Here is a 25,201-nt window from a genome sequence, read left to right on the forward strand (position 1 = left end):
TCAAAAGATTTAAATGAAACAGCAAATTAGCATACTGAGTGTTCAAAACAGAGCCTTAAGCCAAAATCCCACAGATAATAAAACTAAAGTGGATTTAAAATTCTATAATTCAACAAACAGCACAAACCTAAACCGTTACAAGCATCACTGCTAAATTCGACATCAACTTTTTTTTGAGAGAGAGAAAAAAGTACAAAATATAAATAAATCGTAAAAAATGTGGCTTCAAGCACTGCCACAATAACCATTCAGATAACACATCCCCAACAATAATGACCTGTTCTGTCTGTTCATAACTGACTGTATCAAGATTAGACTTTCTGTCCTCAAATGTATCATATCGTAATACCTCTGGACAGCATTACAACATGTGACGCGCTCTAATTTGCTTCAGGATCGACACATCTGTTCCTATCTACTGTACTGTACTGTACGCTTTCATGACAACATACAAATGCTCTAAAAATGTTTTTGGAACACTATTTCAACAAGAAATAGTGACTGCACAAGATTGTTGTTCTATTAAAGAAACTTTAATAGAACACTATTTCTACATACAGGAAGACACAAGACAATTAAGCAATAAGGCACGAGGGGTGTGGTATATTGGTCTTATACCACAAACCCCCGAGATGCCTTATTGCTATTATAAACTGGTTACCAACGTAATTGAGCAGTAAAAATAAATGTCATACCCGTGGTATATGGTCTGAAATACCAAGGCTGTCAGCCAATCAGACAGCATTCAGGGCTCGAACCACCCAGTTTATAATTAGCGATTAACCACACTTGCTGTGTGAGATAAAATTAACAGTAGGTAATCCAAACCACTCTCCCAGAACATGAATGGGAAACTGTTGGCTATTGGCTACATTATAGTTTGTTAACCGTTACCTCCATGTGTCCCTGCTGCTCCGGGCTCCGGTGTGATACATATCCAAAGTGGCAACCGATCACCGACACTGTGCCGGGACGAGAACTCCATCCTTCTTCTTTTTCTTCCTCTCTCCTCTACTCTCTCCCTCCTGCGGATGTTGTTTGCTCAGCTGTTCCCCTCTCTGACCGCATTTATCCCGGGCGAGTTGTGCAGCTTAACACTGTTAATCTGTGTGTGTGTGTCTGTGTGTGTGCATCCTCAGCATCCTCTACTCTGAATGGCCCCCCACTATGCTTCTGTTCCATTACCAGAAACACTCTGATCGGAGCAGCACACTCACACGAACACTCACACACATGCACACACACACACATGCACACACATGCACACACACGCACACACACACACACACACACACACACACACACACACACACACACACACACACACACACACACACACACACACACACACACACACACACACACACACACACACACACACACACACACACACACACGCACTATGAGATTAGAGTCAGGAAGGTCGAAGACACGGTGAGTGTCAGTAACCCTGATTGAAGGGTCATATAACTCTTATGTAGGTGTCATAACAGCCTAATGAACACTCATGGGAACAATGTAAAACTGTGAGTAGACATACTGCATAACCTCACCAGAGAGCAACCAGCAGGGCTCCAATAATAAACCAGTAACTGAAGGCGGGGGATCATTTGGGGATGGGGGAAGTTAGGGAAGCATCAGGAGGTGGAGGAGGTACCCTCACCTCCATTTTCCATTGGGCTGGCAGCTGGTTTATTGTGGTGGTAGTCCCAGGGGAGTGAGGGAGTGGGGAGGAAACCTCCCTCTAGTCCCATCCATCAGGTCAAACAGGGGTCACTCAGGGCCAAGGTCTCTAATGCAGATAACTCACTAGGTCTAGCTACAAAATGGATTTGTGACCTGCTGGGTATCACATGGACATCCACAGACAATTTATCTACCTATCGATATGAGAACAGAGCAAATGTAGCACAGGCAAACAGTGAAAGTCCAAATCAAATTATCCCACCGGAGCACTCCCACCAGCTACCAGCCCCGGAGCCAATCCCCAAGGCAGGGTCAATGAGCTCCAGGTCCAGCACTACCATCCCCTAGACACCCAATAAAGTGAAACAAATTACTCATCTCACCCCCTTTAAAGAAAACACTTTGAAGGCACTACTAACATTTATACCACGGAGGGAAGAAATTGGACGGCAGGTATCTTTGAGCCTAAGTGTTAGGTTTTCTTTTCTTGGCGGTGAATGTTTTAGAGTTATCCATCATGGCTGCCAATGAGAGGTATGATAGGACAGGCTCTCCTGCCGATTCCTTGCTTGGGAGGCGGTGGAGGGTGGTGTGTGTGTGTGTATGTGTGTGTGTGTGTGTGTGTGTGTGTGTGTGTGTGTGTGTGTGTGTGTGTGTGTGTGTGTGTGTGTGTGTGTGTGTGTGTGTGTGTGTGTGTGTGTGTGTGTGTGTGTGTGTGTCTCTGGCCCACAAGGTAGTGTAGAGCAAGATTCTGTGTTACTAGGAAACAGCCTCACTTGAACGTTGGATCGATTTGCTTCAAGGATAAAAATTCAGAAGATCAGAAGCTCAAGCTAGCCAAAGACTGCTGAAACTAACTAAATAAGCCAAACTGTGTACTTCGTGACCTGTGAGAAGCGACTAGGTAACTGGAGAACTGTGTGCATTTGTATTTTTGGTGAACAACTCCCTTAAATGTACATCCCAACCACTTGGCCAATCAGAACAGGTTTTAACCTGATAATTAAAAAGTTCAGCGAGCCAGCCAGGTTAGTGGTGTGACAAGAATTTAACACTCAACCCTGGAAGACCACCACTGCCTTAAATGATGACGTATTAAGATGCACTGGCCTCTCCCCACTTTTAATTGAGACCGATAGAGGGAATAGTATTACCCTCTGTTCACCAAGTTAACTTTCCGCATTAGGAGTTGAAGGAGTTTCCGGGAGATTCTATCAGCGTGGCAATTAGGATTAAAGAAAATGCTTTCAAAAGAGTAACACTCTCGGAAGCCCTATAAAGAAGGGAAATGTCAGTCAATCAAACGTGTTTTTGATGTTTTGCGCATATTACCAATCTAAATGTCCACTGAAAAAATACACTCCTGCATGCATACATGAACAAACACATACACATTTTCAGAGTCATGTCAAGCATTGTGAGAAAATATTGACAAATCAAACTCTTGACTTATTCCACATTTTGTTGTGTTACAGTCTGAATTCAAAATTGATGACATACAGTTGAAGTCGGAAGTTTACATACACTTAGGTTGGAGTCATTAAAACTCGTTTTTAAACCACTCCACAAATTTCTTGTTAACAAACTATAGTTTTGGCAAGTTGGTTAGGACATACAGTAGACTTTGTGTATGACATAAGTAATTGTTTACTGACAGATTATTCCATTTATAATTCACTGTATCACAACTCCAGTGGGTCAGAAGTTTACATACACTAAGTTGACTGTGTCATTAAACCGCTTGGAAAATTCCAGAAAAATGTCATGGCTTTAGAAGCTTCTGATAGGCTAATTGACATAATTTGAGTCAATTGGAGGTGTACCTGTTGATGCATTTCAAGGCCTACCTTCGAACTCAGTGCCTCTTTGCTGGACATCATGGGAAAATCAAAAGAAATCAGCCAAGACCTCAGAAAACAAATTGGAGACCTCCGCAAGTCTGGTTCATCCTTGGGAGCAATTTCCAAACGCCTGAAGGTACCACGTTCATCTGTACAAATAATAGTACGCAATGTATTAACACCATGGGACCACGCAGCCGTCATACCGCTCAGGAAGGAGACGCGTTCTGTCTCCTAGAGATGAACTTACTTTGGTGCGAAAAGTGCAAATCAATCGCAGAACAACAGCAAAGGACCTTGTGAAGATGCTGGTGGAAACAGGTACAAAATGATCTATATCCACAGTAAATCGAGTCCTATATCGACATAACCTGAAAAGCCGCTCAGCAGGGAAGAAGCCACTGCTCCAAAACCGCCATAAAAAAGCCAGACTATGGTTTATAACTGCACATGGGGACAAAGATCGTATTTGGAGAAATGTCCTCTGATCTGAAGAAACAAAAATAAAACTGTTTGGCCATAATGACCATCATTATGTTTGGAGGCTTGCAAGCCGAAGAACACCATCCCAACTGTGAAGCAGGTGGGTGGCAGCATCATGTTGTGGGGGTGCTTTGCTGCAGGAGGGACTGGTGCACTTCACAAAATAGATGGCACCATGACACAGGACAAGTATGTGGATATATTGAAGCAACATCTCAAGACATCAGTCAGGAAGTTAAAGCGTGGTCGCAAATGGGTCTTCCAAACGGACAATGACCTCAAGCATACTTCCAAAGTTGTGGCAAAATGGCTTATGGACAACAAAGTCAAGGTATTGGAGTGGCCATCACAAAGCCCCGACCTCCATCCTATAGAAAATGTTTGGGCAGAACTGAAAAAGCGTGTGCGATCAAGGAGGCCTACAAAGCTGACTCAGTTACACCAGCTCTGTCAGGAGGAATGGGTGAAAATTCACCCAAGTTATTGTGGAAAGCTTGTGGAAGGCTACCCGAAACGTTTGACCCAAGTTAATCAATTTAAAGGCAATGCTCCCAAATACTAATTGCGTGTATGTAAACTTCTGACCCACTGGGAATGTGATGAAAGAAATACAAGCTGAAATAAATAATTATCTCTACTATTATCTATATTACTAGTACTCTATAAAGTGGTGATCCTAACTGACCTAAGACAGGGACAGGAATTGTGAAAAACTGAGTTTAAATGTATTTGGCTAAGGTGTATGTAAACTTCCGACTTCAATTGTTGTTGTTTTTGTCACCCATCTACAATACTCCATAATGACAAAGATAAAATGTGTTTTAGGAATTTTTTGAAAATGTATTGAATATGAAATACAGAAATATCTAATTTGCACAAGTATTCACACCCTTGAGTCAATACTTTGTAGAAGCACCTGTGGCAGTTATTACAACTGTGAGTCCTTCTGGGTAAGTCTCTAAGAGCTTTATACACCTGGATTGTGCAACATTTGTAAAAAAAAAAAATCTAAATTCTTCAAGCTCTGTCAAATTGGTTGTTGATGATTGCTAGACAACCCTATTCGGGTCTTGCCATAGATTTTCAAGTGCATTTAAGTCAAGAATGTAACTCGGCCACTCAGGAACATTCACAAACATTCACTGTCTTCTTGGTAAGAAACTCCAGTGTAGATTTGGCCTTGTGTTTAGGTTATTGTCCTGCTGAAAGGTGAATTAACCTCCCAGTGTCTGGTGGAAAGCAGACTGAACCATTTTTTCCTCTAGGACTTTGCCTATGTTTAGCTCCTTTTCATTTTTTATCATGAAACTCCCCAGTCCTTAATGATTACAAGCATACCCATAACATGATGCAGCCACCACTACGCTTGAAAATATGGAGAGAGGTACTCAGTAATGTGTTGTATTGGATGTGCCCCAAACATAACACTTTGTATTCTGGACAACAAGTGAATTGCTTTGCCACATTGTTTGCAATATTACTTTAGTGCCTTTTAAAGGTTTCCTTCTTTTCACTCTGTCAATTAGTTTAGTATTGGGGAGTGTTGTTGATACAATGTTGTTGATCCTTCCTCAGTTTTCTCCTGTTGTACAGCCATTAAAATCTAACTGTTTTAAAGTCACAATTGGCCTCATGGCAAAATCCCTGAGCGGTTTCCTTCCTCTCCGGCACCCGAGTAAGAATGGACGCCTGTATGGTTGTAGTGACTGGGTGTATTGAAACATCATCCAAAGTGTAATTAATAACTTCAACATGCTCTAAGGGATATTCAATGTCACTTTTTTTACTCATCTAACAATAGATGCCCTTCTTTGCAATGCATTGGAAAACCTCCCGGGTCTTTGTGGTTGAATCTGTGTTTGAAATTCCCTGCTCGACTGAGGGACCTTGCAGATAATTGTATGTGTGGGGTACAGAGATGAGGTACTAATTCAAAAATCATGTTTAACAATATTATTGCACATAGAGTTTATTTTTATTTTACTAGGCAAGTCAGTTAAGAACAAATTCTTATTTTCAATGATGGCCTAGAAACAGTGGCTTAACCGCCTTGTTCAAGGGCAGAACGACTGATTTTTACCTTGTCATCTCGGTGATTCAATCTTGCAACCTTCCAGTTACGAGTCCAATACTCTAACCACTCGGCTACCTGCCTCTCTGTAGCGAGGTCATGCAACATAATATGTGACTTGGTAAGCATATTCCTAAACTTATTTAGGCTTGTCATAACAAAGGGGTTGAATAATTATTGACTCAAGTCAAGACATTTCAGCTTTACAATTTTTACTAATTTAATAAAACATGTCAAAAACATAATTACACTCTGACATGGGGTATTGTGCTTAGGTCATTGACACAAAATCTCAGTTGAATCATTTTAAATTCCGGCTGTAACACAACTAAATGTGGAAAAAGTCAAGGAGTGTGAATACTTTCGGAAGGCACTGTATATCTCCTTCTCTCTTGGCGCCATCTCCTCACTCTCTCTCTCTGCTCCCCCTTTCTCTCTCTCTCTTTTCTCTGTATCTGTTTCCGGCTCCCCCTTCCTCTCCTCCTCTGCCCTTGCTGCAGTGCAGATGTCAGTAAACCCTGGAAATCCTCCTCATCACCCAGAGCAAATACCATCTGTGGCGGGTTAGACCTCAATCCCCCCAAACCTCCATCAACAGTTACAATACTGTATGTTGTTATCTAGGACAGCCTAAGACACTCTCGTGGAGGGAAAATACAACATACCATTTAGTTCTGTGGGATGTTGCTGGACCACTGTGCTGTGTTGTCATTGAAATCAAATGGGTTCATGTAGGGTTAATTCTTCTGAGCAGGTTAATGAGCAAAGAGCCTAAAGGTAAATCTCAGGTTTAGAGGGAGTATCGACCGGACAAGAGTGGTCCAGGTGGAAGCATTAGCACCTCTCTTATCACTAACCACAAGGGCCACCACAGGCATGCTTTGGACGAAAACACATATCAAACTTCCACAACCAAACTTGCAGAACCCAAAATATAGCATCAATGATTTAGCCATCAATGCAGTGATGAAAATTATTAGGGAAAGATTTATCTTAATCTTTTCATTCAAAGACTCAACCACGGACACTCTTACTGACGGTTGTGGCTGCTTTGCGTGATGTATTGCTGTCTCTACCTTCTTGCCCTTTGTGCTGTTGTCTGTGCCCAATAATGTTTGTACCATGTTTTGTGCTGCTACCATTTTGTTGTCATGTCGTGTTGCTAACATGCTGTGTTGTCATGTGTTGCTCCATTGCTATGTTGTTGTCTTGGGTCTCTCTTTATGTAGTGTTGTGTTGTCTCTTGTCGTAATGTGTGTTTTGTCGTATATTTATATTTTATGTTTAAAAAAAATGTTTTTATCCCCATCCTCACAGGAGGCATTTTACCTTTTGGTAGGCCGTCATTGTAAATAATAATTTGTTCTTAATTAACTGACTTGCCTAGTTAAATAAAGGTTAAATTAAACATTTAAAAATTAAAAGGTGAATAACATACAAAGATGACCTCTGATGACCTCAAAGTTATTACATGCAGTGACATGCCTATGACTAGATCGAAAAGTAATTTAGGGAACCAGTAGCTACAGTATGTTAGCACAGTGATAACATAATTTGAGTAGGACCATAAACACTACTGTAGTACCATTAGGAGAAAGGATTCTGTGAATTTTTTATCTGTCTGACAAATTAGTGGACATAGCAGCTTTGTTCCCCCTGTCTAGCATTAAATGATTAATATTTAAAGTGAACAATAAAGGGAAGCAGCCTTGGGAAGAAACTGGGGAGCAGTTTGAGAAGCGCACACACAAAGAACAAGCAGCTGCAAGGAGGACAAAGAGGGCATTTAATTCCACAGCAGACATATAAAAACCTCTTTAGTGAAGTTAAGTGAACATGTATACAAAAAGTTAGAGTACCAAAAATGGTGGCCGTCTAAAGGCTTGCTTTGGCAACAGAAGAGCTAGTGTTGTTACTGGAGTTCATTTCAAGATGAGGAAAAAAAGTAAATGTATGGGGGGAAAGGGTGAGAGGAAGAGAGAGAAAGGTAAAGAGAGTTGAAAAAGGGAGGTGGTATGTCAAACTTTGCTAAAATAATGGGCAAGAACAGAGAAAAACATAAGGCATTCCGAGACATTCTCAGCACTTAGTGCGCCTTTCATACACTGACCAAAATCCCCCTAATTTACAATGCCTGCATTTTTATACCAACTTTTTCATATGTTGGAGTAGGTGGTAAAAAACATGGAAAAAATAAAAGCCACCTGAAGACCTAGTCATGATTCCTTTCACAGACACTGTAACCAAATGAATGGTTATCTTCTTTTCTTCAGGTAAATTCAGTAATTCTTCCATTGTCTAACACCTCTCTAATTTCAACTCAAACCGCCCCCATGGTTTAATAACATCACCCCACTCCTCACCCCTCCCCATTTGCCAGTTACCCACTGATATGTATACTGATCAAAAATATAAACGCAACATGCAACAATTTCAACGATTTTACTGGGTTACAGCTCATATAAGGAAATTTGTCAATTGAAATAGATTCATTAGGCCCTAATCTATGGATTTCACGACTGGGCATGGGCACAGCCATGGGTGGCCTGGGAGGGCATAGGCCCACCCACTTGTGAGCCAGGCCCAGCTAATCAGAATGAGTTTTTCCCCACTAAAGGGCTTTATTACATACAGAAATACTCCTCCGTTTCATCAGCTGTCCAGCTGTCCAGATGATCCCACAGGTGAAGAAGCTGGATGTGGAGGTCCTGGGCTGGCATGGTTACACATGGTCTGTGGTTGTGAGGCCAGTTGGACATACTGACACATTTTTTTATTAAGAATCGGTGTCCTGTCAAGATCGCAGATTTTAGAGTAACAACAAATGTCAGTACATAGAAGTGTCTTATATCGGCTGAAGGCTTCAATTCTTGTTAATATAACTGCACTGTCCAATTTACAGTAGCTATTATTGTGGAAAAATTAAATGCTATTGTTTGCTCTGATTTATCATCGAAAGGGTCCCAGAGCTAACATGAAGTGTCGTTTTGTTAGATAAAATCCTATTTCATATCCTAAAAAGGTCCATATAGCACGCCTGATCGATTTTGTATTTCCACTCGTTCAATTTGCAAACAAAGGAATCTGTGAAAATCTCACCCTAAATGTTGTTTGAATGAGTCAAATCACGTTCCCATCTATTCCTCACTATTTCATTAGGGGTGTAGTATATCCTAAAGGACATACTACATACATATTTGGTCAGAGAGTGAAGACTTCATGGCACGCCGATGGCGCGGGCGGCCATCTCTTGAACGACTGTATCTTTGTCAAATAAGCACCGATCAGGGTCAAACAAAGCTAGCTAGATAGCCAATGAGCTGGGCTTTACGGGAGTACATTAAATCATGTATATGTTGTAAAATGTAGCTTCTAATCCGGTATGACAGCATGCCCAGTGTTATGAAGTTATGAAAACTGGTTGTTTTGCAAATGTTGAATATTTATAATATGGCTACTAATACTTGGAAAGCTAAATCAAAGTCCAAGTATACAGATTTGATGATATTCTTACAGAAAAATGGAATATGAATGCGAATGTCTCTCACGATTTGCCCAAATGTACATGGGGACTTCACACTAAAAGTCTTGAAGATCAGTCATTCGCCAAGTTATCTATCTGAAACTTTGCACATACACTGCTGCCATCTTGTGGACACTATAAGAATTACAACCAGAGTGACGGCTTTAACAGAGACCTTTCTCTTGTATTTCAGAGATGGTGGTTGTATTTTTCTTTGTATTGTCTTCTACCAGATCTATGGTGTTTTGGCAAAAATTGTAAAAAGGGGAGCTATTATGTTAAAATGGCGCAGGAAGAAATGGCAGCAGTTTTACGACTCAATTGTGCTATTGCGTGTTTTTTTTGCGTTATTTGTAACTTATTTTGTACATAATGTGTCATGTATTGTCATATTATGTCTTGTTCCTGTTCTTTCTCTTCACTCAGTCTCCCTCTGCTGGTCGTATTAGGTTACCTTCTCTTCCTCTCCTTCCCCCAGCTGTCCCTCATCTTCTCTAACTACCTCGTTCACCCTTTTCCCACCTGTTCCCTTTTTCCCTCTGATTAGGTCTCTATTTCTCTCTCTGTTCCTGCTTCTGTCTTTGTCAGATTCTCGTTTGAGTTTCTCATGCCAGAACCAAACTATCGTCTTGTTTGCTTCACCCTTGTCCCGTCCTGTCGGAATCTACCTGTTCATCTGATGCTATGTGTGATCAGGTACCTCTGTCCTCTACGACCCGCGCTAACCCAGAGAGACCAGCAGTCTGTCCCCGCTCACCCAGCTATTCTCCTCGGCTGCTAAGAAGGGGACTCTAACCCAGCTATTCTCCTCTGCTGCTAAGAAGGGGACTCTAACCCAGCTATTCTCCTCTGCTGCTAAGAAGGGGACTCTTCTGTAATATTCAGAGGGACTTTATGATTCATTTGTCGCCCTCTCTGCGGGTTGTCTATTTTGCCATTTTATACATCTGAAGAGGATCTATGTCTTCCCTGTGTTTTGACATTAAAAGACTCTGTATCTGTTAAACGGCTTTTGGGTCCTCACTCACTCCGGTTTGGAGCGAGTGGTCGCATCCCACTTCGCTCCCGCAGGTAGTACAACTTTTTCATTACATTTCATTATATTTCATTATAGCACAACGGTTTGATTTGTCTAATCTTAGCAATTTCTTCTCAGCTAGCTACATAGCCGTCTTTGTATCAAAGATAATTGCGTAATTATCGTATTTCGCCGTCCTAACGTAGTCTTCACTAGCCAGCTAGCCAGCTAGCCAGCTAGCAAACGCCCACTGATTAGCTGCACTGGAAAAACTATTACACTCAACTGAACGACTTGATCAGTGTAGTGTTAGCTAGCTACATAGCTGTCTTTGCTGTCTTCGTATCTTCGTATCCAAGATAATTGTGTTGTTTAGGTTTAGAGTGTGTAGTCTTAGAGTGATTATCTTAATTTACCGAGGTTAGCTAGCCAGCTATTTGTCGTCCTTAACGTAGGAGACTCTGCTAGCTAGCCAACAGCTAGCCAACGTCTTCTGAATAGAACTCAACAACCCGGTCGCATTCACAGGTAGTATCACATTTTCATTTCATTACAGTACAACGGTTTGATTTGTTTGATCGTAGCTAGCTACATAGCTAGCTACATAGCCGTCTTTGTATCAAAGATAATTGTGTAGTCTAGAGCGATTTTCTAGGTTAGCTAGCCAGCTATTGTCGTTCTTTTAACGCAACGTAACGTAAACAACACTACTAGCTAGCCAGCTAGCCCCCGAATAGCAGCACTGTAGAAACTATTACACTCAACGGAACGACTTGATTAGTGTAGTGTCAACAACGCACCCACTGCCAGCTAGCCTACTTCAGCAGTACTGTATCATTTTTAATCATTTTAGTCAATAAGATTCTTGCTACGTAAGCTTAACTTTCTGAACATTCGAGACGTGTAGTCCACTTGTCATTCCAATCTCATTTGCATTAGCGTAGCCTCTTCTGTAGCCTGTCAACTATGTGTCTGTTTATCCCTGTTCTCTCCTCTCTGCACAGACCATACAAACGCTCCACACCGCGTGGCCGCGGCCACCCTAATCTGGTGGTCCCAGCGCACGACCCACGTGGAGTTCCAGGTCTCCGGTAGCCTCTGGAACTGCCGATCTGCGGTCAACAAGGCAGAGTTCATCTCAGCCTATGCCTCCCTCCAGTCCCTCGACTTCTTGGCACTAACGGAAACATGGATCACCACAGACAACACTGCTACTCCTACTGCTCTCTCTTCGTCCGCCCACGTGTTCTCGCACACCCCGAGAGCTTCTGGTCAGCGGGGTGGTGGCACCGGGATCCTCATCTCTCCCAAGTGGTCATTCTCTCTTTCTCCCCTTACCCATCTGTCTATCGCCTCCTTTGAATTCCATGCTGTCACAGTTACCAGCCCTTTCAAGCTTAACATCCTTATCATTTATCGCCCTCCAGGTTCCCTCGGAGAGTTCATCAATGAGCTTGATGCCTTGATAAGCTCCTTTCCTGAGGACGGCTCACCTCTCACAGTTCTGGGCGACTTTAACCTCCCCACGTCTACCTTTGACTCATTCCTCTCTGCCTCCTTCTTTCCACTCCTCTCCTCTTTTGACCTCACCCTCTCACCTTCCCCCCCTACTCACATGCAGGCAATACGCTCGACCTCATCTTTACTAGATGCTGTTCTTCCACTAACCTCATTGCAACTCCCCTCCACATCTCCGACCACTACCTTGTATCCTTTTCCCTCTCGCTCTCATCCAACACCTCCCACACTGCCCCTACTCGGATGGCATCGCGCCGTCCCAACCTTCGCTCTCTCTCCCCCGCTACTCTCTCCTCTTCCATCCTATCATCTCTTCCCTCCGCTCAAACCTTCTCCAACCTATCTCCTGATTCTGCCTCCTCAACCCTCCTCTCCACCTTCTCTGCATCCTTTGACTCTCTATGTCCCCTATCCTCCAGGCCGGCTCGGTCCTCCCCTCCCGCTCCATGGCTCGATGACTCATTGCGAGCTCACAGAACAGGGCTCCGGGCAGCCGAGCGGAAATGGAGGAAAACTCGCCTCCCTGCGGACCTGGCATCCTTTCACTCCCTCCTCTCTACATTTTCCTCCTCTGTCTCTGCTGCTAAAGCCACGTTCTACCACGCTAAATTCCAAGCATCTGCCTCTAACCCTAGGAAGCTCTTTGCCACCTTCTCCTCCCTCCTGAATCCTCCTCCCCCTCCCCCCCCCTCCTCCCTCTCTGCAGACGACTTCGTCAACCATTTTGAAAAGAAGGTCGACGACATCCGATCCTCGTTTGCTAAGTCAAACGACACCGCTGGTTCTGCTCACACTGCCCTACCCTGTGCTCTGACCTCTTTCTCCCCTCTCTCTCCAGATGAAATCTCGCGTCTTGTGACGGCCGGCCGCCCAACAACCTGCCCGCTTGACCCTATCCCCTCCCCTCTTCTCCAGACCATTTCCGGAGACCTTCTCCCTTACCTCACCTCGCTCATCAACTCATCCCTGACCGCTGGCTACGTCCCTTCCGTCTTCAAGAGAGCGAGAGTTGCACCCCTTCTGAAAAAACCTACACTCGATCCCTCCGATGTCAACAATTACAGACCAGTATCCCTTTCTTTTCTCTCCAAAACTCTTGAACGTGCCGTCCTTGGCCAGCTCTCCCGCTATCTCTCTCTGAATGACCTTCTTGATCCAAATCAGTCAGGTTTCAAGACTAGTCATTCAACTGAGACTGCTCTCCTCTGTATCACGGAGGCGCTCCCTACTGCTAAAGCTAACTCTCTCTCCTCTGCTCTCATCCTTCTAGATCTATCGGCTGCCTTCGATACTGTGAACCATCAGATCCTCCTCTCCACCCTCTCCGAGTTGGGCATCTCCGGCGCGGCCCACGCTTGGATTGCGTCCTACCTGACAGGTCGCTCCTACCAGGTGGCGTGGCGAGAATCTGTCTCCTCACCACGCGCTCTCACCACTGGTGTCCCCCAGGGCTCTGTTCTAGGCCCTCTCCTATTCTCGCTATACACCAAGTCACTTGGCTCTGTCATAACCTCACATGGTCTCTCCTATCATTGCTATGCAGACGACACACAACTAATCTTCTCCTTTCCCCCTTCTGATGACCAGGTGGCGAATCGCATCTCTGCATGTCTGGCAGACATATCAGTGTGGATGACGGATCACCACCTCAAGCTGAACCTCGGCAAGACGGAGCTGCTCTTCCTCCCGGGAAGGACTGCCCGTTCCATGATCTCGCCATCACGGTTGACAACTCCATTGTGTCCTCCTCCCAGAGCGCTAAGAACCTTGGTGTGATCCTGGACAACACCCTGTCGTTCTCAACCAACATCAAGGCGGTGGCCTGTTCCTGTAGGTTCATGCTCTACAACATCCGCAGAGTACGACCCTGCCTCACACAGGAAGCGGCACAGGTCCTAATCCAGGCACTTGTCATCTCCCGTCTGGACTACTGCAACTCGCTGTTGGCTGGGCTCCCTGCCTGTGCCATTAAACCCCTTCAACTCATCCAGAACGCCGCAGCCCGTCTGGTGTTCAACCTTCCCAAGTTCTCTCACGTCACCCCGCTCCTCCGTTCTCTCCACTGGCTTCCAGTTTGAAGCTCGCATCCGCTACAAAACCATGGTGCTTGCCTACAGAGCTGTGAGGGGAACGGCACCTCAGTACCTCCAGGCTCTGATCAGGCCCTACACCCAAACAAGGGCACTGCGTTCATCCACCTCTGGCCTGCTCGCCTCCCTACCACTGAGGAAGTACAGCTCCCGCTCAGCCCAGTCAAAACTGTTCGCTGCTCTGGCCCCCCAATGGTGGAACAAACTCCCTCACGACGCCAGGACAGCGGAGTCAATCACCACCTTCCGGAGACACCTGAAACCCCACCTCTTTAAGGAATACCTAGGATAGGATAAGTATTCCCTCTCACCCCCCTTTAAGATTTAGATGCACTATTGTAAAGTGACTGTTCCACTGGATGTCATAAGGTGAATGCACCAATTTGTAAGTCGCTCTGGATAAGAGCGTCTGCTAAATGACTTAAATGTAAAAATGTAATAATGTTTCTGCAACAGTAATTTACGGCAATAAAAGAGATATCAGGACAGCGATCACTCACCTCGGATTAGACAAAGATTTTTTCAAGAGGAAGCGACGCATGTACAGAGGACAAAGAGCCGGGTGCCTGGTCAGGACCCAGAAAAGGCGAGTGGGAAAGCTGCCGTTACTGTCAATACTATTCGCCAATGTGCAATCATTGGACAATAACCTAGACGAGGTATGATCACGAATATCCTACCAACGGGACATCAAAAACTGTAATATCCTATGTTTCACGGAATCGTGGCTGAATGATGACATGGATATTCAGCTAGCGGGATATACGCTGCACCGGCAAGATAGAAGAGCAAACTCCAGTAAGATGAGGGGGGGCAGTCTGTGCATATTTGTAAACAACAGCTGGTCCACGAAATCTAAGGAAGTCTCCAGATTTTGCTCGCCTGAAGTAGAGTATATTGTGATAAATTGCAGGCCACACTACTTGCCTAGAGAGTTCTCAGCTATATTTTTTTGTGGCACTAAGCCCGCACTCAGTCAACTGTATAAGGAAATAAGCAAACAGGAAACCACCCACCAAGATGCGGCGCTCCTAGTGGCCGGAGACTTTAATGCTGGGAAACTTAAATATATATGCCATTTAAATCAGGTCTACCAAATTTCCATCCACATGTAGAGGGAAAACATTTCTAGATCACCTGTACTCCACACACAGAGACACGTACAAAGCTCTCCCTCGCCCTCCATTTGGTAAATCCGATCACATCTCTATCCTCCTGATTCCTGCTTACAAGCTAAAATTAACGCAGGAAGCACCAGTTACTCGGTCTATAAAAAAGTGGTCAGATGAAGCAGATGCTAAACTACAGGACTGTTTGCTATCATAGACTGTAACATGTTCCGGGATTCTTCCCATGGCATTGAGGAGGACACCACATCAGTCACTGTCTTTATCAATAAGTGCATCGAGAACGTCGTCCCCACAGTGACTGTACGTACATACCCCAACCAGAAGCCATGGATTACAGGCAACATTCACACTAAAGGGTAGAGCTGCCGCTTTCAAGGTGCGGGACTCTAGCCCGGAAGCTTACAAGAAATCCTGCTATGCCCTGCGATGAACCATCAAACAAACAAAGCATCAATACAGGGCTAAGATTGAATCATATTACACCGGCTCCGACTCTCGTCTTATGTGGCAGGGCTTGCAAACTATTACAGACTACAAAGGGAAGCACAGCCATGAGCTGCCCAGTGACACGAGCCTACCAGACGAGCTAAATCACCTATATGCTCGCTTCGAGGCAAGCAACACTGAGGCATGCATGAGAGCATCAGCTGTTCTGGAAGACTGTGTGATCATGCTCTCCGTAGCCGGCGTAAGTAAGACCTTTAAACAGGTCAACATACACAGGCTGCGGGGCCAGATGGATTACCAGGACGTGTGCTCCAGGCATGTGCTGACCAACTGGCAGGTGTCTTCACTGATATTTTCAACATGTTCCTGTTTGAGTCTGTAATACCAACATGTTTCAGGCAGACCACCATAGTCCCTGTGCCCAAGAAAACAAAGGCAACCTGCCTAAATGACTACAGACCCGTATCACAGTGCTTTGAAAGGCTGGTAATGGCTCACATCAACACCATTATCCCAGAAACCTTAGTAAACCCAATCCAATTTCCATACCGCCCAAACAGATCCACAAATGATGCAATCTCTATTGCACTCCACATTGCCCTTTCCCACCTGGACAAAAGTAACACTTACGTGAGAATGCTATTCATCGACTACAGCTCTGCGTTCAACACCATAGTACCCTCAAAGCTCATCACTAAGCTAAGGATCCTGGGACTAAACACCTCCCTCTGCAACTGGATCCTGGACTTCCTGACGGGCCGTCCCCAGGTGGTGAGGGTAGATAGCAACACATCTGCCACGCTGATCCTCAACACTGGGTGCATGCTCAGTCTCCTCCTGTACTCCCTGTTCACCCACGACTGCATGGTCAGGCACGACTCCAACACCATCATTAAGTTTGCAGATGACATAACAGTGGTAGGCCTGATCACCGACAATGACGAGACAGCCTATAGGGAGGAGGTCAGAGACCTGGCAGGGTGGTGCCAGAATAACAACCTATCCCCCAACGTAACCAAGACTAAGGAGATGATTGTGGACTACAGGAAAAGGAGGACCGAGCACGCCCCCATTCTCATCAACAGGGCTGTAGTGGAGCAGGTTGAGAGCTTCAAGTTCCTTGGTGTCCACATCACCAACAAACTAGAATGGTCCAAACACACCAAGACAGTCGCGAAGAGGGCACGACAAAGCCTATTCCGCTCAGGAAACTAAAAAGATTTGGCATGGGTCCTGAGATCCTCAAAAGGTTGTACAGCTGCAACATCAAGAGCATCCTGACTGGTTGCATCACTGCCTGATACGGCAATTACTCGGCCTCTGACTGCAAGGTACTACAGAGGGTAGTGCGTACGGCCCAGTACATCACTGGGGCTAAGCTGCCTGCCATCCAGGACCTCTACACCAGGCGGTGTCAGAGGAAGGCCCTAAACATTGTCAAAGACCCCAGCCACCCCAGTCATAGACTGTTCTCTCTGCTACCGCATGGCAAGTGGTACCGGAGTGCCAAGTCTAGGACAAAAAGGCTTCTCAACAGCTTCTACCCCCAAGCCATAAGACTCCTGAACAGGTAATCAAATGGCTACCCGGAATATTTGTATTGTGTGGCCCCCCAACCCCTCTTTTTACGCTGCTGCTACTCTCTGTTTATCATATATGCATAGTCACTTTAACTATACATTCATGTACATACTACCTCATTTGGGCCGACCAACCAGTGCTCCCTCACATTGACTAACCGGGCTATCTGCATTGTGTCCCACCCACCACCTGCCAACCCCTCTTTTACGCTTCTACTCTCTGTTCATCATATATGCATATTCACTTTAACAATATCTACATGTACATACTACCTCAATCAGCCTGACTAACCGGTGTCTGTATGTAGCCTCGCTACTTTTATAGCCCCGCTACTGTATATAGCCTGTCTTTTTACTGTTGTTTTATTTATTTGCCTACCTATTGTTCACTGAATACTTGCACCATTGGTTAGAGCCTGTAAGTAAGCATTTCACTGTAAGGTCTGTCGTATTTGGCGCACGTGAAAAATACACTTTGATTTGATTTGATATCCCTAACAAAAAAAACTTAAAACAACATTGGAGGCGGCTTATGGTAGAGATATGAACATTAAATTATCTGGCAACACCTTTGGTGGACATTCCTGCAGTGAGCATGCCAATTGCACGCTCCCTCTAAATTGAGATATCTGTAGCATTGTGTTGTGTGACAAAACTGCACATGTAAGTGGCCTTCTATTTTCCCCAGCACAAGATGCACCTGTGTAATGATCATGCTGTTTAATCAGATTGTTGATATGCCACACCTTTCAGGTGAATGTATTATCTTGGCAAAGGATAAATGCTCACTGACACAGATGTAAACACATTTGTACACAATATTTGAGAGAAATAAGATTTTTGTGCTTATGGATCATTTCTGGGATCTTTTATTTCAGTTCATGAAACATGGGATCAAAACCTTACATGTTGCATTTCTATTTTTGTTCAGTATATAAAAGGATTATACCTGCAAATAACTGCTAGATAATGGGCTGTTTGAAAGGTGGTCATATAAACATTGCCTTATATTTTTTACAGGTAAAATACCACATCTTCTCTCTGAAATGGGTATAAAGTCAGATGACAGACATGTTAACCTTGACTGTGTTTACCCTGGATACGGCCTTCAAAGAAGCCTAGGAAGGGGGAGAGCCAACAGATTTACTCCGTCGCCATAGCGACAGGGCACTTTTGGCAAGAAACTTTCTAGGCTCATTACCGGATGAGTAAAAGGTTCTACCTCACTGCCTCGCTCTCCGTTTGCTCCCCCCATCCATACAGCACACAGGACAAAATGCCATAGAGAGAGGAGGCAGAGGGAAGAAGGGGAGAGATAGGGTGAGAGAGAATAACTGGAGGCTATGTTTCTTAATGTCACCCACCGAGAGTGTTTCACAAGGGCAGTCAGCCAACCACCATACTAATGGCTCATTTTTAAAGGAGAAGATAGAAGGGAGAGTAGGGAGGGAAAGTGGACTTGTGTATTCCTTGCTGAAGTATCAGATCCAAAGTTTGTAGTAGGTCGCCACACTGACATGTTGACTCTCGGCTATGGCTATCAGATTGACAACTAAGGTAAGAGAGTTAAAGTGATACGGCAGAGGTTTTGTATACTTTTAAGCCAGTAGTTTTCAAAGTCGCGCTCTAGAGCCAATAAGGGTCCCTAGAAATTGTGCACATATGTGTATTACGTCGTCGTTCTCGAGCCCTGCAGGGTGTTCAAAAAGAGAGTAAAGATGTTGTGCTGTGCATGGCGTGTGTATGTCCTTGGACCACCCCGCAAACCTGATTGGACAATAATGTGCCGACCTGATTGCGCCCAACACTTTAACCATGCAACCTCATTGAACATGATTCTACCTGCCAATAAACATTGAGGGTGTTTGATTCATCTTGAACATTGTTCATTGCTATGAACATCCTATCATTGCTATGCAGACGACACACAATTAATCTTCTCCTTTCCCCTTCTGATGACCAGGTGGCGAATCGCATCTCTGCATGTCTGGCAGACATATCAGTGTGGATGACTGATCACCACCTCAAGCTGAACTTCGGCAAGACGGAGCTGCTCTTCCTCCCGGGGAAGGACTGCCCGTTCCATGATCTCGCCATCACGGTTGACAACTCCATTGTGTCCTCCTCCCAGAGCGCTAAGAACCTTGGCGTGATCCTGGACAACACCCTGTCGTTCTCAACTAACATCAAGGCGGTGGCCCGTTCCTGTAGGTTCATGCTCTACAACATCCGCAGATTACGACCCTGCCTCACACAGGAAGCGGCGCAGGTCCTAATCCAGGCACTTGTCATCTCCCGTCTGGATTACTGCAACTCGCTGTTGGCTGGGCTCCCTGCCTGTGCCATTAAACCCCTACAACTCATCCAGAACGCCGCAGCCCGTCTAGTGTTCAACCTTCCCAAGTTCTCTCACGTCACCCCGCTCCTCCGCTCTCTCCACTGGCTTCCAGTTGAAGCTCGCATCCGCTACAAGACCATGGTGCTTGCCTACGGAGCGGTGAGGGTAACGGCACCTCAGTACCTCCAGGCTCTGATCAGGCCCTACACCCAAATAAGGGCACTGCGTTCATCCACCTCTGGTCTGCTCGTCTCCCTACCACTGAGGAAGTACAGTTCCCGCTCAGCCCAGTCAAAACTGTTCGCTGCTCTGGCTCCCCAATGGTGGAACAAACTCCCTCACGACGCCAGGACAGCGGAGTCAATCACCACCTTCCGGAGACACCTGAAACCCCACCTCTTTAAGGAATACTTAGGATAGGATAAAGTAATCCTTCTCACCCCCTCCCCCCTTAAAATATTTAGATGCACTATTGTAAAGTGGCTGTTCCACTGGATGTCATAAGGTGAATGCACCAATTTGTAAGTCGCTCTGGATAAGAGCGTCTGCTAAATGACTTAAATGTAAATGTAAATGTAAACATGTAGGCATGTTTTGCATCGGTGAAAGTTCATTGCATTTATTTTGGAATCGGAGTTTCACATGCAAAAGTGATTGCTTTTGAGCTTTATCTGCCTTCCCCAATGCAAATGAGTTTGAAAATTTGAACATTGATTTTAAGGAAAACTCATGTATGTTTCTTGATGATGCACCATGCTGCCTTGTTGACCAGATGACCAAGCGGCACAAATTACTGTTCCATTTGAGAAGGGTGCTCCTCTCTCCCCACTTTCGCCCGATGACGTAACTGATGCACTGGACATGAGGTGGGGCATGGGGTGGGGTGTTCTGATGGTCCTTTTTGGCAGGAGGGGGGTTTCTTATTCATTCAAAGAATGTTTTAGGGCGACTCTCATATTTATTAGGCTAGGTGTCACAACCATCAAATCATTTCTGACCACGAACAAGAAAAATCCTCCTCAAAATAATTTCAGCATTGGAATACCTCTTGTAGGTTTATCAATTAAAAAAGGGCAAAAGACACTATGTAATTGTTCAGTTGGATGGTTGACATTACAGTCATTTCGGCCGCACAGTTCTGATCTATATGTGGGTGAAAACAGTTTGCTGCTGTAGAATACATATATTGAGAAAATAAAAAGTTGTGCGTACAGGAATGGGATCTATGGAGGTATGCTGGAATCCTTATCGTGACATATCGTCCTCAAATTCAACAAGCTCAATTGTGACATCTTTTAGGAACTAAGATTGTGACCAAGATAGTTCTGAACAGGTTGAACACTATCTAGTAATTTATTTTCAGCTGAAATGTCATCTGTAAGCCATGCTTTTCAGTTAGATTTTTTTAGTTCTGGTCCAGCTAGCAGCAGAAGTACTATATTACTTGTTTCCGAGGAAATGCATTGAAAGAGAGAAATAAAAATATTGTGTTGCTTCTAACTTCTGATGCATTCATATATTAGAGGGTTGCCAGATGACACACAATGTCTCATGGCGGCCATGTTGGAAGACCACCAAATGATTTACATTGACGTAATTTAGTGGACGCTCTTATCCAGAGCGACTTACAGTAGTGAGTACATACTTTGTTGTACTGGTCCCCTTTGGAAATCGAACCCACAACCCTGGCCATGCTCTACAAACTGAGCCCCAACAACAGCTGAGTGGTTACTCCAAACTGCATGATAACAGTGCCTAAAACGACCTGATTCATCACCATGGTCAATTTCTGTGCCGTATTTGGCTGCTCTAACAAGCCAGGAAAGACCAAATATTTTTATCATTCATCAAACACCAAAGAGACAAGACTCAAGAACTGTCAGAAAAGTGAAGAAACCTTTTTGCCTGTCAAGTCCTGAACCCAGACAACTGTCAGCACGGGGTTTGCTCCGATCATTTCATTACTGGTAAGTGGTTTCGAGTTTAGTTTAGCTGTTAGCTAGCCAAGAGTTAACAACTATAATAAGTAGCCAACATTAGCGCCACATGAGTTTCAAGTTTTGGGGAAGCAATTTCTTTCACTATAAAAATGCATCTTCGTCATAAAGCATTGCATGCATCTATCATCGCATTTGCAGACTAACGTAAGCCTCCTATTACTAATGTGATGAGTAGATTAGACAGTGTTTCGACTCTTTTCTTTGCACAGGAAAAATGTGACTGTTGATAAACACATTTCATGCCATTCTACTACACTTTATATGACTGGAGACATTAGGATAATCTATTTTAATAATACAAATCACGAGGTAGCCTTTCTCTGCTGATGCTGACAAACAGATTATTAAAAGCGACCTTGTCTTGAATGCAACCATCTAATCTAGGCCTACGGAAAGGTGAGGTACACATTGTTCAATATGACGTCTATCTAGCCTGGAGGAGGATATTGTCCCAAAAAAGCTTTCCAGTGGCACTGACCCAGTGCTGAGAAATGTGTTTTTATACAGTGCCTTCGGAAAGTATTCAGAACCCCTTGACCTTTTTCCACATATTGTTACGTTACAGCCTTATTCTAAAATGGATGAAAATATAAATAAAATATTCAGCAATCTACACACAAAACCCCATAATGACGAAGCAAAAGCAGTTTTTTACAAATGTTTGGAAATGTATCAAATTTAAAAACAGGAATACCTTATTTACATAAGCATTCAGATCCTTTGCTATGAGAATCGAAATTGAGCTCAGGTTTATCCTGTTTCCATTGATCATCCTTGAGATGTTCCTATAACTTCATTCGAGTCCACCTGTGGTATATTCAATTGATTGGACATGATTTGGAAAGGCACACACCTGTCTATATAAGGTCCCACAGTTGACAGTGCATATCAGAGCAAAAACCAAGCAATGAGGTTGAAAGAATTGTCCGTAGAGCTCTGAGACAAGATTGTGTTTCGGCATAGATATGGACAAGGGTAACAAAACATTTCTGCAGCATTGATTGTCCCCAAGAACACAGTGGCCTCCATGAAAGAAGTTTGGAACCACCAAGACTAGAGCAAGAGCTGGCCACCTGGCCAAACTGAGATCCTTCCAGAAGGAAAACCATCTCTGCAGCACAACAACAATCAGACCTTTATGGTAGAGTGGCCAGAAGGAAGCCACTTCTCAGTTAAAGGCACATGACAGCCCACTTGGAGTTTGCCAAAAGGCACCTAAAGACTCTCAGATGATGAGAAACAAGATTCTCTGGTGTGATGAAACCAAGATTGAACTCTTTGGCCTGAATGCCAAGCGTCACATTGGGAGGAAACCTGGCACGGTGAAGTATGGTGGTGGCTGCATCATGCTGTGGGGATGTTTTTCAGAAGTGGGGACTGGGAGACTAGTCAACATCGAGGCAAAGATGAACGGAGCAAAGTAAAGAGAGATCCTTGATGAAAACCTGCTCCAGAGCACTCAGGACCTCAGACTTGGTCGAAGGTTCACCTTCCAACAGGACAATGCCCTAAGCACACAGCCAAGACAACGTAGGAGTGGATCAGGACAATTTTATGAATGTCCTTGAGGGACCCAGCTAGAGCCCGGACTTGAACGAGAGCAAACATCTCTGGAGAGACCTGAAAATAGCTGTGCAGCAACGCTCCCCATCCAACCTGATAGAGCTTGAAAAGATCTTCAGAGAAGAATGGGAGAAACTCCCCAAATACAGGTATGCCAAGCTTGTAGCGTCCTACCCAAGAAGACTCAATGCTGTAATCGCTGCCAAAGGTGCTTCAACAAAGTACTGAGTAAAGGGTCTGAATATTTATGTAAATGTGATATGTATATATTTTTTATAAATTAGCAAATATTTATATAAACCTGTTTTTGCTCTGTCATAACAGTGTATTGCGTGTAGGTTGATGAGAAAAAAAAACAATTTAATCAATTTTAGAACAAGGCTGTAACGTAACAAAATGTGGAAAAAGTAAACGGGTCTGAATATTTTCCGAAGGCACTGTAGCATAGAACAAAGGCCTCAATGGGAATGGGAGCAATCCTACAGTAACATAATTATGATGACCTATTTATTGTTTTTTTTTTTGGTATACCAGTCAACAGTTTTGACACACTTACTCACTGAAGGGTTTTTCTTTATTTTACTATTTTCTACATTGTAGAATAATAGTGAAGACATCAACACTATGAAATAACACATATTGTCACGCCCTTAGAGAGCTTTTTATGTCTCTATTTTGGTTTGGTCAGGGTGTGATTTGGGTGGGCATTCTATGTTCCTTTTTCTATGTTTTGTATTTCTTTGTTTTGGCCGGGTATGGTTCTCAATCAGGGACAGCTGACTATCGTTGTCTCTGATTGAGAACCGTACTTAGGTAGCGTTTTCCCTCCTATGTTTTGTGGGTAGTTTTCTGTTTAGTGTTTTCTGCACCTGACAGGACTGTTTCGTTATTCACGTTGTTATTTTTGTTTCAGTTTTCAGTTAAATAAAAGTCATGAACACTTACCATGCTGTGCTTTGGTCCGCTTCCTCCGCATCAGACGACGACATCCGTTACATGTGGAATTATGTAGTAACTAAAAAAACAAAAACAAATCCAAATAGATTTTAGATTCTTCAAAGTAGCCAACCTTTTCCTTGATGACAGCTTTGCACACTCTTTGCATTCTCTCAACCAGCTTCACCTGGAATACTTTTTCAACAGTCTTGAAGGAGTTCCCACATATACTGAGCACTTGTTGGCTGCTTTTCCTTCACTCTGCGGTCCAACTCACCCCGAACCATCTCAATTGGGTTGAGGTCGGGTGATTGTGGAGGCCAGGTCATCTGATGCAGCAATCCAGCACTCTCCTTCTTGGTAAAAATACCTCCAGGCTGTGTTGGGTCATTGTCCTGTTGATTATGGTCCAACTAAGCACAAACCAGATGGGATGGCGTATCGCTGCCATTATGCCACTCAGGAACATTCAATGTCATCTTGGTAAGCAACTCCAGTGTGTATTTAGGTTATTGTCCTGCTAAATAGTGAATTGGTTTCCCAGTGTCTTCATTGTTTCATTTAGATTAGTATAGTGGACTAACTATGTTGTTTTAATGTCACCATTGGCCTCATGGGGAAATGCCAGAACAGTTTCCTTTCTCTCCGGCAATTGAGTTAGGAAAGACGCCTGTATCTTTGTAGTGACTGGGTGCATTCATGCACCATCCAAAGTGTAATTAATAACTTCACCTGCTCAAAGGGGATATTCAATATCTGCTTTTTTTTACCCATCTGGCCTTCTTTGCAAGGCATTGGAAAACCTCCCTACTCTTTGTGGATGAATCTTTGTTTGAAATGCACTGCTTGACTGAGGGACCTCACAGATAATGTGTGGGGTACAGAGATGAGGTAGTCATTCAAAAATGGATAGAGAACATATAGCTGAACAATATGTAAACAATGTGTGAGTTAATTAAGCTATTCTCAGCTTCAGA

General features: G+C 44.0%; 1 protein-coding gene across 3 annotated transcripts in view; it reads right to left on the minus strand.

The window, feature by feature from the left end:
- The window catches only part of LOC124031876 (kazrin-A-like), a 211,314-nt gene that overhangs the window by 151,339 nt on the left and 34,774 nt on the right, over window positions 1–25,201 (minus strand). The window contains exon 1 of one of the 3 annotated variants that reach the window (XM_046343657.1): window positions 895–984. The exons of the other annotated variants lie outside the window; for them this stretch is intronic. The gene's annotated coding sequence lies outside the window, so the exon portion shown is untranslated. Of the gene's footprint in view, window positions 1–894; window positions 985–25,201 lie in introns of those variants that run through there. 3 annotated transcript variants of the gene reach the window in all.

The sequence above is a fragment of the Oncorhynchus gorbuscha genome, linkage group LG03 (genome assembly GCF_021184085.1).
Source record: "Oncorhynchus gorbuscha isolate QuinsamMale2020 ecotype Even-year linkage group LG03, OgorEven_v1.0, whole genome shotgun sequence".
NCBI lineage: Eukaryota > Metazoa > Chordata > Actinopteri > Salmoniformes > Salmonidae > Oncorhynchus > Oncorhynchus gorbuscha.